Here is a 13,000-nt window from a genome sequence, read left to right as displayed (position 1 = left end):
GCACACAGCTCAGTCACTATCTTCGGGAAGTAAAAATCCAAATTGCTGCTATTAATACACATGGTAAGCTGTCCGAAAATGAGCCTGCCCACATCAATCACCATCCCAGTACAGATGGCATAAAGAACAACCGCCCGCTCACGCTGCACATCACTCGTATGACCGACCGGCATCAATCTCTTAGACAAGAATGCATACCACAATGCCGCCTCCATTTACAAAAAATTTTCAAGAAAGATCGTATAAGTCCCCGGTTGTTTCCACGTGGTGCTCGGATAACAGAGTGTGCGAATGATCAAATCATAATCCGGGTTAAGCACCCACGCCTGAAACACCGAATCGTCCACCGACGGTAAACCCAACATTTCATTGATCGTCTTGGAATCATACAGGACTAGCTGTCCCCTCACAAATGCCTTATACTCATTCCCCTCCGGAGCTTTGGCATAAAATTCACGCACAACCGGAACCACTGCTGCATTCGGTTGTGCAACAAAGACATTCCACCTTCTTCCTTCTACTTGGGACTCTGAAAAATGATTGATAATAGACGAGCTAAATCCACGCTCAAGGATTGGTTTCCTATGTAGTCTAGCATGTTCAAATCTCTCCCTAGCTTTTTCATTCACAAACTTAGATGTAGTGGACCGAGAACTAGAAGCACCATGAGTTACCTTAGACTTTTTAGGTGCCATTATGGAAGATTGGAGAAGAGCGCAAGTAGTCCGTAGTCGGGGGATGTTTTCCGGAACTTGGTGGCGGTCGGGAACGGAAGGGGCGGCCGGAAAAGAGGCGACGGCGGCCGGAAATCGCTTGGGTTCGCCGGAGAGTTGAGTTCTTGCCTAGAAAAATCACGTCTTGACACTCGGGGAAGGTGAGGGTGCACGATTGTACCTGCAATTTGGTGAGAAGAGATAAATTGAGTGAGATTGAGAGAGTGGGGGCGAAAAATTCGGAAAGGGGGGCGACGGTTTCGAGTGGGGAGAGGAGAAAAGATGTAGCAGACTTTAAATCTGCGCAATCCGCCCGGGCAGATATAAGTTTCCGCCTGGGCGGATGTTCCTCGAATTTTTTTTGTTTTAAAAGTACGCGCTCCTTCTGCCCGGGCGGATGTAAGCTTCCGCCCGAGCGGATGGTCCTCGAAAATTTTTTTTGGAAAGGGCGCGCCCGGGCAGATATAAATTCCCGCCCGGGCGGAAGCTTCACGGCTGTGCACACCCAAAATATTTGCAACATGTTTTTTTTTAAAAAAAAAATTAAAACAAAACAAAAGCAAGAGAAAACAAGCAAATCGACATGAAAGAAAAATTAAATCAACTGCAAGAGAAGGGAAAGAAAAGTAGTTCTCAATTTATAGTCGAGAGCTTGACTGTCGGTCCGTCTCAGTTCGGCATGTCTTGGAACCGGGTGATTCCAGGTTGTGGCTCAATTTTGCCACCGATATAGTGCTTCAATCTTTGAGCGTTCACAGTAAATGTCCCTTCCTTGCCATCATGCAACACCACTGCACCCGATGGGAACACCTTGGCTATAGTGAATGGTCCTGACCATCTTGACTTTAGCTTGCCCGGAAAGAGTCGTAAGCGAGAATTGTATAACAACACCGCTTCACCCACTTTGAATTCCCTTCTTATAATGTGTTTATCATGGGCTCGTTTGGTGCGTTCCTTGTAAGATAGTGCAAGATCATAAGCTTTTCCTCGAAACTCATCTAACTGATTCAACTGCAGCAATCGTTTTTCACCTGCAAGAGCAAAATCAAAGTTTAATGCTTTGGTCGCCCAATATGCTCTATGCTCTAATTCTACTGGTAGATGACATGCTTTCCCAAAAAGCAACCTATATGGTGTAGTGCCTATAGGTGTTTTAAAAGCAGTACGATAAGCCCACAAAGCATCGTCTAACCTCACCGACCAATCTTTCCTATTGACACCTACCACTTTCTCCAAAATTCGCTTTATCTCTCGGTTCGACACTTCCACTTGACCACTCGTCTGGGGGTGATAGGGGGTAGATATCTTATGTGTGACACCATATTTGCTCAAAAGTTTTTCAAATAGTTTGTTGCAAAAATGCGTGTCACCATCACTAATGATTGCTCGTGGTGTTCCAAATCGGTTAAAAATGTTTTTCTTTAAAAATTTTAGGACCACTTGAGCATCATTAGTGGCATACGCTCCCGCCTCTACCCACTTAGATACATAATCGACCGCAACCAAGATGTATTTTTTCGTGAAAGAACTAGGAAACGGTCTCATAAAGTCTATCCCCCACACATCAAAAACCTCACACTCAATGATATTATTTAAAGGCATTTCGTGACGGTTAGAGATGTTACCTGTCCGCTGGCATTTATCACAATGTAGCACATAAGAACGAGCATCTTTAAAGAGAGTTGGCCAATAAAAACCACATTCAAGTACCTTGGATGCCGTCCTTATTGGTCCGAAATGACCACCTACCTCACGGTCATGGCAATGGTTGAGAATTTGATCAAACTCTTCCTCCTCAACACACCGTCTTATCATGGAATCTGCACAAATTTTAAACAAAAACGGTTCCTCCCAAAAATAGTATTTCACATCAGAAAATAATTTCTTTCGTTGGTGAAACGATAGGTTTGGTGGAGGTGTGCTTGTGACAAGAAAGTTAGCGAAATTTGCATACCATGGACACTGTTTCATCTCAAGCAATTGTTCATCAGGAAACCAGTCATCTATATCATCGTCACTGCCCTTAATTCTAACATGCTCAAGCCTAGACAGATGATCAGCAACTACATGTTCCTTACCCTTTTTATTTCGAATCTCGAGATCAAATTCTTGCAATAATAAAATCCACCTAATTAACCTAGGTTTCGCATCTTTCTTAGCAAGCAAGTATTTTAGGGCAGAATGATCTGTATACACAGTTACTTTAGACAGAACAAGGTATGAATGAAATTTGTCGAAAGCAAATACTATAGCAAGTAATTCTTTTTCAGTAGTAGCGTAATTCAATTGAGCATCATTTAAAGTCTTACTTGCATAGTAGATGGTATGAAATACCTTGTTCTTCCTTTGACCCAGCACCGCACCAACAGCTGTATCACTAGCATCGCACATCACCTCAAACGGTAACTCCCAATCAAGGACAGTCAGAACAGGTGTTGTCACCAAGCTTTCCTTGAGTATCTCGAATGCATGCAGACAAGTAGAATCAAAATTAAATTCAACATCTTTCATCAACAAAGAGGATAAAGGTTTAGCAATTTTAGAAAAATCTTTAATAAAACGCCTATAAAAACCAGTAGGAAACTTCTAACTCCTTTTATTGATGAAGGTGGTGGTAGGTTTTTGATTACTTTCACCTTGGCCTTGTCGACCTCAATTCCATTCTCTGATACCTTGTGTCCTAACACAATCTCCTCTTGAACCATAAAATGACACTTCTCCCAATTTAACACCAAATTGCTCTCTTCACATCTAATTAACACCAAGTTCAAATTCTCTAAACATTCATTAAATGAGGAGCCAAAAATAGAGAAATCATCCATAAAAATTTCAAGGAAATTTTCAATCATGTCATGAAAGATAGCGGTCATGCATCTTTGAAATGTTGCAGGTGCATTGCATAAACCAAAGGGCATACGCCTAAACGCAAAAGTACCATAAGGGCAAGTGAAAGTAGTTTTATCTTGGTCCTCAGGTGCAATTGTGATTTGATTGTATCCCGAATATCCATCTAAAAAGCAATAAAATTCATGACCTGCTAATCGTTCAATCATTTGATCGATAAATGGCAAGGGAAAGTGATCTTTACGGGTTGCATCATTCAATTTCCTATAATCTATGCACACACGCCAACCCGTAACAGTTCTAGTGGGAATCAACTCATTTTTTTCATTAGTAATAACAGTAATCCCACTTTTTTTAGGCACACATTGTACAGGACTTACCCACGCACTATTAGAGATAGGATAGATAATACCTGCATCCAGAAGTTTAATTGTTTCAGCTTTTACTACCTCTTGCATCTTTGGATTGAGTCTCCTTTGTGGTTGTGCTAGAGGTGAGTATTTATCTTCCATCAGAATTTTGTGCATGCAGATCGAAGGACTTATCCCTTTTATGTCCGAAACCTTCCAAGCGAATGCTCCTTTGTGCTCCTTAAGGACTCCCAAGAGCTTACTCTCCATATCATCTGTCAAAGAAGAGGAAATAATAACAGGCAATTTATTATTTTCTCCTAAATATGCGTACTTGAGATGTGGAGGTAGTGGTTTGAGCTCCAAAGTAGGTGGCTCCTCTAGGCTTGACTTTTGAGGCATTAAATCTTTTCTGTCTCCCAATTCCTCTAGTCTAAGCCTCACTTGCTTTCTCCAAGGTGGAATGACATTCAAGTGAGCTACCATCTCCATCTTTTCCTCGTCTAGCTCGTCCTCCTGCTTTTCAGTAGTGAGAGTGGCCTCCAATGGTTCTTTCAATCCATCCTGCAAAAAATCACAAACGAGAGAATCCAAGACATCAATACGAAGTGTGCTTGAGAGTATTGAAGACATCAAAAATAATTTCTTCTTCTCCAACTCTCAGTCTGAATTTCCCCTCTTCAACATCAATCAGTGCTTTCCCTGTAGCCAGAAACGGTCTCCCTAGGATTAAAGGCATCTCTAAATCTTCCTCCATGTCAAGTACCACAAAATCTGCAGGAAAAATAAACTTATCCACTTTCACCAAAACATCTTCGATAATCCCACGTGGATACTTGACAGATCTGTCAGCCAGCTGCAACGACATCCTAGTTGGCTTGGGTTCACCTAATCCCAGTCTCCTAAACACAGAAAAAGGCATCAGATTAATACTCGCACCAAGATCACATAGAGCTTTATGAAAATTAATGTCACCAATAATGCAAGGTATAGAGAAACTCACTGGATCTTTTTGCTTAGGAGGCATCTTGTTTTGAACTAAAGCGGAGCAATTTTCAGTCAAATTCACCGTCATATGATCTTCGAGCTTCCGCTTATTTGCTAAGATATCTTTCAAGAATTTTGCATAACTTGGCATATTCAATAAAGCATCAGCAAAAGGAATGTTAATATGCAATTTTTTAAATATCTCAAGAAATTTACCAAATTATGCATCTAATTTAGCTTTCTTCATTGCTGCAGGAAAAGGTGGAGGGATAAAAATTTTATTCTGTGCAATAGGTGTAGATGTAGAGTTAGAAGACTTACCTCCTCGATTTTCCACCTCATCCTCACCATGCTTGGTCTTTTCCTCATTAGACTCGAGTGCTTTTCCACTACGCAATTCCACAGCCTTCACATGTTCTCTTGGGTTAGTTTTCGTGTTGCTTGGCAAAGATCCTTGCTCCCTATTAGCAATCAACTTAGCCAATTGTCCGATTTGATTCTCTAACCCCTTTATGGATGCATCTTGGTTCTGAAATCTCGTCTCTGTTGCAGAAATAAATTTAGTCATCATTTGCTCTAAATTGGACTTCTCCTCCCGAGGCGGTTCTGGCTTGAACCCTTGGTGCATCCCATATGGTGGACCTCTTTGTTGGCGATTTTGGTTGTTTTGACCTCCCCATGAAAAGTTTGGGTGATTCCTCCATCCCGGATTATATGTGTTCAAATAAGGGTCATTTCTAGGACGGTTCTGAAATCCCACTTGTTTTACCGGTGCTCCCTCAGGCACATAGAATGGATTGCCGTCTTGGCAATCCTACACGTCTTTCTCACCCCCACACTTATCACAGAAAATTTCTTGCAGACGCATAGCCGACCCACTCATGCTCATCCCATCAATCTTTCTATTCAAAGCCTCTAACTGTGCTGAAACCGCCGACAAATCATTAACTTGATTAACTCCAGCACCTCGTCTCTGCCTATCAGACTGAGGATGATAGCTACTAGCAGCCATCTCCTCCAATAACTCATATCCTTCCTCAGCCATTTTTCTCAGTAAGTTACCACAGACAGCAGCATCTATCATAGTACGGTTAGGAGTAAGCAGACCGTAGTAGAAAGTTTGAACAACTAACCCAAGAGGCAGCTCATGGTGTGGACATCTCCTCAACAAGTCCTTGTAGCGCTCCCATGCCTCGTAAAGTGACTCTTGCTCATTTTGAGCAAAAGTAGTAATGTCGGCTCTAAGCTTCATAGTCTTCGACGGAGGAAAGTACTTGATCAGGAATGCCTTTGCCATATCCTCCCATGTAGTAATAGACCCTACAAGCAAACAGTTTAACCACGATTTAGCTTTATCTCTCAGTGAAAATGGAAATAAACGCAAACGAACAGCATCATCAGACACGCCATTAAACTTAAAAGTATCACAAATTTCAAGAAAGTCAGCTATATGAGAATTAGGGTCGTCAAGTGCACTTCCCCCAAATTGGACAGTGTTCTGAATCATCTGAATGATAGCTGGCTTGATCTCAAACTGATTAGCTCGGATGACTGGTCTTACGATGCTTGGACGTGCTCCATCAAGAGACGGATGTGCATAATCCGTCATCGGTATACGCCTTGGCTCCTCTCTGTGTTGCTCGTCTTCCATTCTTTCCTTCTCTCTTTGCTGTTGTAGTTGACGTCTAGCTGTGAGTTCAATCTCGGGGTCAAAAGGCTCAAGCTTAAACTCGAGTGATCTTCGCATGCACCACAAGAAAAATCTGCAACACAATGAGAGTATCAAATAACAATAAAATAAATAATACTAAAGAATTTAAATGAAAAATAAAAAATTGTGAATCAACAGTCCCCGGCAGCGGCGTCAAAAACTTGATCGAGCAAAACTTGCACAGTGAATAGTCCCAAAATTTATTTTATAAATGAAAGCTCGATTTTAAATATCGCAAGTGCACGATAGTCAAGTTATAATAAACGTAAGTGAATACGAGTATCGTTCCACAAGGACTGCGTTACACTATTTTTATTTTCAAGTAAAATTTCTTTAGCAACCATAAAATGAGTTGATGATTAATCTAATGTAAATTAAACAACTAAAATAATTAAAATGCAAAGAAAACGTATTCAATAAAGCAATGATTAATTTGGATTAAATCAATTGAGAAATGAATTTGTTGGGAATTTGCAGTTCACCTACGACTCGTGTTTAAATAATCACACTCGACTTTTACTCGTGCATTCGACGGAATTCCCTAGACTAATTAATATACTCTGTCGAGCTATATTAATACTCATCATAAACATGCAGTACTCAAGTGTCCTCAATTATTTAACAGTTCAAGATTGCATTACATTCTATGGAATCCACTAGCTTTCATTCGGGTGAACTATCACTATCGACACGTACCCAATTCCGTATATCTACTAAAATTGTAAATCCGTGGTTTATACTATTTGATCCTATTATTAATTGTTCTATCGAAATCATCAACAACATGAAATAATCAAAGGAAGTTAGCTAGGCTTCGATTGAAACAAGAAAGAACAATAGCATAAATAAATCACTGATAAAAACGTCGAGAAATAATGTTAAACACCGAGTATGGGGTAAAATCCCCTCAAATCCCAACAAATCTAGAGTTTAGCTACTGAAATTCATGATAAAAACCAACAATCAATATAAGAAATAAAATACTGAATAATGAAAATACTAAAGATGACGATGGATGACGGCCACGACGCGTGGAAATCTCGAGGTCTTCGAAATCTCCTTTCTCTAGCCTCTCCTACAAGAAAAAATGATGAAAAATATGATAAAAAGTCTGACAAAAGGCGGCTGATCTCGTGTCTTAGGTTTTGGTGTAGGATAGAGTCCATAAAAAGTTGGAAACAAATCTTCTCGAATCTCGCTTCTCGCTAGGGCGGTATAAATATACCGCCCTAGCGAGAGGTCCTCGCATAAACTTCCTCGAGCATGTCCCTGGTTTCGCTGGTGACCGCCCTAGCGAGACACTTGCGCATAAAATCCTCGGCCAGACCAAAATGCTCGCTGGGCGGTTACTTTTGACCGCCCTAGCGAATCCTCTTCGATATTTTTTGACAAATTTTCTCCCACTTTTTGGTTCAATTCCTACAAAATAACCACAAAATACACGAGATCAATCACATGCTAAATAATGCTAAAAAAAGCAAAATTAAACTAAAACAAACTAATATGATGCATGAATGCGACTCAAAACAAACACTAAAAATACGTAAAAACGAGTCCTATCAAATATATCTGTATTTTATTATAGAATCTGTAGTTATTCTATTGTAACCTTTCCTAGAATAGATACTATATTTTCCGAGCATAGATTCTAGGACTGTATACATGCATGCTTGTTCCTCTGTATCAAATAAAATGGCGAAATAAAGAGTACATTTCTCTTTCCCCACAAAATTGAAATTTTTATTTGGTTCGAAGCCCTTCAAGGTCATCCCCGAAGTCTATACATATTCCATCACCTGTCATTTGTCAAACAACCTTCGGCATTCAAATGTATATGATTGTGGTGTATTGGTAAAGATCAAGAAGAATTTAAGGGTTCGCCCATATTATGAACACAAATTATAAACGAGGATAAAGGCCAAACAAAGATTGACACAGAAGAGGTGTTAGAAAACTGAATTTCATACTACACAACATTTTAAAGCAAGCCTGACTTCAGACAATTACAAAGTTCCCCTGAAACATGAAAATAAAACAGAGGCATTCTTCAGAATTAACCTGTTGCACAAAGAAGACAGCCCCCTAAGGAATACCTGGCGTTTGTTGAGTTCCGCTTGAAGAAATAATATATATGAATTGGATTAAATGCCCGAAAAACTTGAGAAACACACTTGATGATGTTGTATATGCCAATGGCACCAAGAGAACAAAACCATAAAAACAAGGCAGGACCTATTACAATTCCCACTTTCTTGTTCCATACCTCTGGACACTGAATAAAATTATAAGAAATGAAACTGAGATCATCACCACGTGTTCTGCAATCCAGGAAAAAAAAAACAATAATCAGCTAGAGTACATCAGTCAACTGAATGCGTGGTCATTAGACAACTAATGGTGCAAAATATATGAACAAATTCTACTTCATTTAGGAAGCTAGTTCTATACCTAAAGAAAGCATTCAGAAAGTAGTGTCATTGGCTTTTGTACATAAGACCTAACATATTCCATTAACATGCAGAGATGAGAAAAGGTCGGTCTCGCAAGAGTCTGATCAGATCAATTATGAGTAAAAGCATGGAGATCCTGTGATTTACTATAGCATATTACACGTATCTCAATTGAATTGTGGAGAGCATGCAAATGATACCCACCAACGATAATACATTTTCTAAGCTGGCATCTCCTTGAAAATTTCAAAAATACTCAGTACTCAATACACTACGTGGAATCTAGATACATGGATCCTTCACTTACAATCAGCGATCTTGTAAATGGCAGGAGGCGGTGGCGGGGCGGTTGGTGACTGCCTACCACCTCGGCCGACTAGGTGGTGCCTAGGTGGTTGAATTTTTTAAGTAATTCTTTTATAGATAATCATATATAATCATGCAATATAATCACAAATAGTCATAATTTTTTATGTAAGACGGGTAATTAAATAATGTTTAAACATAAAGAAGCTTTATACAATATAATATCACCCAGATAATGTGCAAATAAATATATAAACTCATCATCGGATACTTTAAGACATACTTCAACTTCTTCTATAATACCGCAATATGATGTTTCATCATATAAACTTCTCCTTTAATAAGTCTATTACACAACTTGCATGTGATCCAATCCATTTCCTCTTTATTATACAACGCCCCATATTCCCAAGCAATCCGGTTGTTTATTCTTTTCCGCCTTTAATTTTCAACAATAGATCAATAATAATAGGAAAAAAAATTTTGATTTTGAAATCACAAAATCTGAAATATTATAAAAAAAAATATGTTAAATAATAAATATACAATGTCTACCCTAAAGCTTATTGCTGCTGGCGGCGGCGGCGGCAGACAGTTTGTTTGGTGAGCTTAATGTTTGATAGTGAGAACCAAAACTTAAAAAAAAGAAAGTGTATAGTGATTTAAATAACTAGGATTTTGAGTTTTAAAATTAGTTGACTTTGATTAGGTTTTTAAAAAAATTTTACTACGACTTAAAAATGTTGACTGTCTCGCCTAGACCGTCTGCTCGCCGACTGGGCCGCTTGCTCGCCGTCTCCACACATCTCGACCGCCTGCCCACGGTTCTCGACAGCCTGTCCACTTCCGTATATCTTGAAAAGCCTAAAACAGCCGCCTCATGTGTAGGCGGGGCGATCGAGGCGGTCTGCCATTTAGAACACTGATAATCAGCAGTCAAGGGTGATATCCAAAGCCAAACCAATGTATAATATAAGTATTTCGTTGACTCAACTCAATAAACAAAATCAAAACCATTGTGAGGCTCAAATTGTTGCTGTAGCAGCATTTCAATACAACTGAATTAATCTTTTACTGAACAAAGCAACAACGGTTGGAAATGATGTTTACTGATATCAAATAGCTTTCAAGCATCTGAAAAAAAGGGATAGTATAATGATTTATACATTTATGTATTTGGAAATTTTAAGTAGTAGACGAATATCAATCACCTTGCTTGATACCAGACACTCCAATCTTTAAGCCATCAACAGCAGATATCACTGCACAGATTTTCGTAAACTTACATAAAAAAATACCAATACTTCACAAGAAATGCATTATGCACTAGAGCTCTTTCTGTCTTTACTACCAAATCACTAAGTTATCCAGGAACAATTGAACGTAAAAAAGAATCTGGTAAAAAGCACCTGACATAGCAGGTGTAACAACACCATCAGCTATCACCATAGAAGTACCAGCAAGAACCAACATCAGGAGAAGCTTTTTCAATGCCAGAGAGGCTTCAAGTCTTTCCTTTATCCTCAGTGACCTATCAAGCTCAGTTGATGGCACCTCAAGTCGAGCATCTGATGGAATTTGGTTGGGTAGAAGACTAACTTTAGCATGCCTACAAATCAATGAGTAAAGTGCAAAAGTACCACCTGCATCAATAGGTCAATCAATAAGTTTAATTCTTTATAGATTATGCATTAACAAATATATGGTAAGTGTGATCTGTGAGTGGTGTAAAAGAACATTCTCAAGGTGATATACCTTCACCGTCATCATTAGCCCAAAGAACGATAAGGGCATACTTTATCAAAGGAACCAGAATTAAGGTGTACAAAACCAGGGACAACGCACCAAGAACATCTTCCTTTCCATTGGCAGGTGCTTTGCTGAACATCACACTGAAGGTATATAAAGGACTAGTCCCGACATCTCCAAAAACAACCCCAAGAGTCAGAAAGGCAAGTATTATTTTCCTACCCAAAGTGACATTCTGCAAATATGATTTCAAAATCAAAACACCAAACTAGAAATTCAAGGGACTTGGTGCTTGTTCTCGCAATACATAGAAATAGCTAAAACACCAAAGTATTAGCCACATAGACCAGAGTGTTTTACATTAACAGGATATGCTAAATAAAAGAACAAGATCATACTAAAATCAAAGGCAGCTGTCTCAGATTGCAGGATTTCTAACCTTCTTGCTCGAAGGAATTTTCCACCAGTCAAAAATTATAATGCCTAATTATCATTCACCAATCCTTCACTCAAAACAGGGGACAGTGTCTGATTAATTGTTATGAGATTACTGTTGTCAAGCTTCAAATTCTAAAAAGTGAACCATTCATTGCATCACTCTTGGCATACCAAGATTTCAGTAAGTTCAAGAGGAATTAGGAAGCATTGCAGAGGCTTCGAGCTGCTAGAGGAACATTTTGACATTTATCAAATTGGAGAAGACACGTGTCTATGCACCATATACGGCGCAGCACAAATCAATCGACCTTGAAATGAACATGGGCAGCATACATACGAAAATCAGGGGTCGTGAAGATAGTAATGGGAGTACAAAAACTGAACAAATGGCTGCGCAGAAATCTACTCCAGAAATCAGCAGCAACACTAAAGGTGGAGATTTTCAAATTCAGTAGCATAAGCTCGATCTCTATAGAAATTAGACTAAAAAAACATTCAGTTTGTTGAAATCGAGCCAGGCATGCAGTTATTCATGATGAGAAGGATTGAAAGACCTATTCCACCAGTTTATCCCCATTTTGTGGTAGAGTGGGAGAAATATGAGAGCTTCGATGGCTCGACTTCAAAAAACACGCGTACCTCAAAAGTATTCCTCTGAGCGCCACGAACTTCGAGTGCCTCAACGTCAAACGGATCAATCCTAGGCTCCGTGCGTATCAACTTGTGCTCGCCGCTGTCTTCGTCATCAGAATCCAGCTGCGGGGAATCATCAGCTCCTCCTTCCGCGCCGTCGGTAACATTCCCCAACCAATCCTCGCCTTGATACACCCACCGAGAATCAACTTAATCAACCGACGACAAACTACTCTTCCCCCTCGACAATCCCTCCGCCATCCAACAACTACGTGCACACACGCGAATTCCTACACGAAAACATAGATTGAATCGACAACGTAAATTTGCTCGAGCTGGTGAGTGAATTTATACGCACGTGTCCAAGACTGAACGATTGGTATGAAGATTTAAGTAGTTTGTCAGATCACGGATTTTGATCCTCAGACGGTCCAACGATTATCGATCGTGACGGTTTTTTCGGTCCAATCAGCTCCCAAATCTATCTCATAATATAGACACTAGTTCTTGGGACAATTAAAAAAATGAGATTGAGACATAAAGTTTTTAAAAAAAAAAGACTCTGATTTTTTTTTTAAAAAAAGAAGGAGTTGACTCTTGATTATAAAATTAAACCTTAACTAAATTTTTAACTTAATAAATTAATTATTCATTCATCTTTCTTCTCCGCCTACTTATTCTTTCACCCAGAAAAATTGGTCGACCAAATATTTTCTCGGTCGACCGAGAAGAAAATTGGTCGACCAAATTTTTTTCTTGGTCGACCAAGAAGAAATTTTTCGTTGTGGACCAATTTGGTGATGGTCGACACAACATTTT

General features: G+C 39.4%; 1 non-coding gene and 1 pseudogene across 1 annotated transcript; one reads left to right on the top strand and one right to left on the bottom strand.

Moving 5' to 3' along the window:
* Positions 1-12,644, bottom strand: part of LOC140829457 (potassium transporter 7-like) — a 32,674-nt pseudogene extending 20,030 nt beyond the window's left edge.
* Positions 6,037-6,143, top strand: LOC140815035 (small nucleolar RNA R71). The gene has a single exon (XR_012114243.1). It is a non-coding gene; the product is annotated as a small nucleolar RNA R71 (small nucleolar RNA).
* Positions 12,645-13,000: the final 356 nt, after the last annotated feature.

This window comes from Primulina eburnea, chromosome 1 (genome assembly GCF_022965805.1).
Source record: "Primulina eburnea isolate SZY01 chromosome 1, ASM2296580v1, whole genome shotgun sequence".
Lineage (NCBI taxonomy): Eukaryota > Viridiplantae > Streptophyta > Magnoliopsida > Lamiales > Gesneriaceae > Primulina > Primulina eburnea.
Note: the sequence above shows the minus strand (reverse complement) of the source record. Positions and strands in the feature narration are given on the sequence as shown.